Here is a 3,108-nt window from a genome sequence, read left to right as displayed (position 1 = left end):
CGACACAAAACAGTGAAAAAATCAAGCCCATTGTCTTAGCTGTTATCGAGTTACGCTTGTCTGAAGGCATCAGTCAGTCAGTCACTAGAAAATCCCGTTAAATAAAATTCTGTAGCAACTTGATGAAAGCGTTTTGGGTCAATCTGAAAGCTTGTGTGGGCTTAGTTTTACCTAACCAGTACTGTCTCATCGTCATCTGGGAAAATCGAGGCTGTTTTTTGGGTGATGTTATTTCGTGGGCCACACCTACTCCTTTGTGGTCCACACTACTATTGTAGTGTATGATTATATGATTAAACGAATTAGAAACTTTAATGATGTGAGAGCAATAGTTAATAGCTAGTGTACAAATAATAGTGTGGGGCAAATTAATATGACTTATACAGGGAGGACATTTATGGCTTAAAAAATAAGCAATGATAATAACTATATTCCATGTGTCTTGGGGAAAAAGATACTTGGGACAAGCTAGAATTAACTAGGACTCAAATGAACATTCTATTATTTGAATATTTGATGACTCTTTGAATATCATTTTGGGTATTTGAATATTCATTTCAAAGGGAATATATAACATCAGGTGTACGGTACATAAAAATTCTTGATCTCACATACAGCTCTCTGTAAGTATAAAGGTTCTGTATTGTATTAAGGAGGCATATTGTATAACAGGATTATTGATATCCCAATCACATGTACTGAAAAAGAATATCCGAATATTTGGTAGTTGTGAATAAAGAATTATAGTTTCTGTGGAAGCCGTTTCGTTGAAGAGTATCAGTCTTTTGTGCAGGTAGTGTTAAACTTGGAAACTTAATGAGACTGTAGTTCACTGCAAAATTCAGCCACAGTGTTTACCTGTACTTTCAGTACAATTATAACTAACATCACTACTGCTCCTTCATATAATTTGCACTTTTAAGCCAGAAGAGCTAGCTGTACTTTACATCATGATCATCTTTAGAATTGAAAACTATCCAATAAATTTCTAAAGCAGCCTCTTTGTAAGAAATAAAACATGTGAATATATGAGGAAAACTGAATTAAACTCGAGGTATAGCATGTTAGTAATATTCAGTGTTGTTAAAGAACAAGATCAAACGAAAAGGGTATATAAAATACAGATGAGGTGTGAATTGCACTTCATAGTCACCAACTATCCTTTATGAACTTCAAAGCATAATAAGGCACGATATTATCAATATAGGTAATTACACACATTTGAGTGCAATTAGGGAATAATTGTATGAGTCACAGTCAAAGAGGCAAAATTGCACAGTGCAATTTTGGCTGTTATGAGTATACAATTACTCCATAATTGTACAAAAATGTGTGTGATTGCCTACTGATCACATAGTATCACCATTCATGGTTTGTAGTACACATCTTTCCAGTTCTGTGCTTCTAGTAAAAACCACTATTCATTTGAGCCCTAGAACTAACCCTTAAGAGACAGCCAGGAGTGGGATTTGAGGGATGGGTGGTTATAGCTAAGAAACTTGAGACATTCTAGGATATTCCATGCGTCTCGGGACAAAAGACAGCAGGGACAATCCTAGATTAACCCTTAAAAGACAGTCAGGACTGGGATTTGAGGGATGGGTGGTTGTAGTTAAGAAATTTGAGACATTCCAAGATATTCCATGTGTCTCGGGACAAAAGACACTTGGGACTATCCTAGAATTAATCCTTAAAAGACAGTCAGGACTGGGATTTGAGGGATGGGTAGTTGTAGTTAAGAAACTTGAGACATTCTAAGATATCCCAAGTGTCTTAGGACAAAAGACACTAGGGACAATCCTAGAATTGACTCTTAAAAGACAGTCAGGACTGGGATTTGAGGGATGGGTGGTTGTAGCTAAGAAACTTGAGACATTCTAAGATATCCCATGTGTCTCGGGACAAAAGGCACTAGGGACAATCCTAGAATTAACCCTTAAAAGACATTCAGGACTGGGATTTGAGGGATGGGTGGTTGTAGCTAAGAAACTTGAGACATTCTAAGATATCCCATGTGTCTCGGGACAAAAGACACTAGGGACAATCATAGAATTAACCCTTAAAAGACATTCAGGACTGGGACTTGAGGGATGGGTGGTTGTAGCTAAGAAACTTGAGACATTCTAAGATATCCCATGTGTCTCGGGACAAAAGATACTAGGGACAATCATAGAATTGACCCTTAAAAGACATTCAGGACTGGGACTTGAGGGATGGGTGGTTGCAGCTAAGAAACTTAAGACATTCTAAGATATCCCATGTGTCTAGAGACAATCCTAGAATTATAGCCATCCAGATCTGTGAGCTAGGACACTTGAGACATTCTACTGTATTCCAAGTGTCTCAAAACAAGACATGCAGTATATGCCAGGTGTCTTTTAGGCCATTTATTAGACACTAAGACATCAAACTGATTCTCTAATACATAAAAAGGATTAAGGAAAGCAAGAAATTCTATGGCAATCCTAGACATTTATGCAGGCAGGCTCCACTTAACAAAAAAGTAAAATTTTGTAGCAACCTAATGGAATCGTTTTGGGCCACATTGAAGGTAGTTTGGACTTGATTATATTACAATGACTCCATGAAGGTATTGTGAGGCTGGTTAATACGGTGATATTTTAGTCAGAAAAGTCCATTCCAATGATATCATACAGTATGATAACTTGAAATCTAATATATATTGTAGCTTCTATACTACCTTTCTAGCTATAGTAAAATTTTGGAGAGGGTGCATCATGTGCCCCACCCTTGTTACAAGGGTGGATTTACGGTACCCCTAAAATTTTCATATAAAATAAAATTATAGTATAGCATGCTCATTCTATACATACTTTTGGTGCAGTTTAATGCATGCAGGCAGGCAGGCAGTCCACTATAAGATCCAAGTCATTTCACAACTGGCATAAAAGCTTGTATCATTGATAGCACATACTAATAACACATGAACAGACACCTTTGCAAGATCATTTTACTGAGCTGGCATAGTATGAAACCAAATGTGCATGGACATTGAACAGGAAACAAAATTTAATGGAGTGGCTTTAGATAACTAAACTTTTGGTACAATTTTATACTGCATGAGCAGTGATGATAAACTGTGCCTGA

This window comes from Dysidea avara, chromosome 13, assembly GCF_963678975.1.
Source record: "Dysidea avara chromosome 13, odDysAvar1.4, whole genome shotgun sequence".
NCBI lineage: Eukaryota > Metazoa > Porifera > Demospongiae > Dictyoceratida > Dysideidae > Dysidea > Dysidea avara.
The sequence above is the reverse complement of the archived record's forward strand: the minus strand, read 5'-3'. Positions refer to the sequence as shown.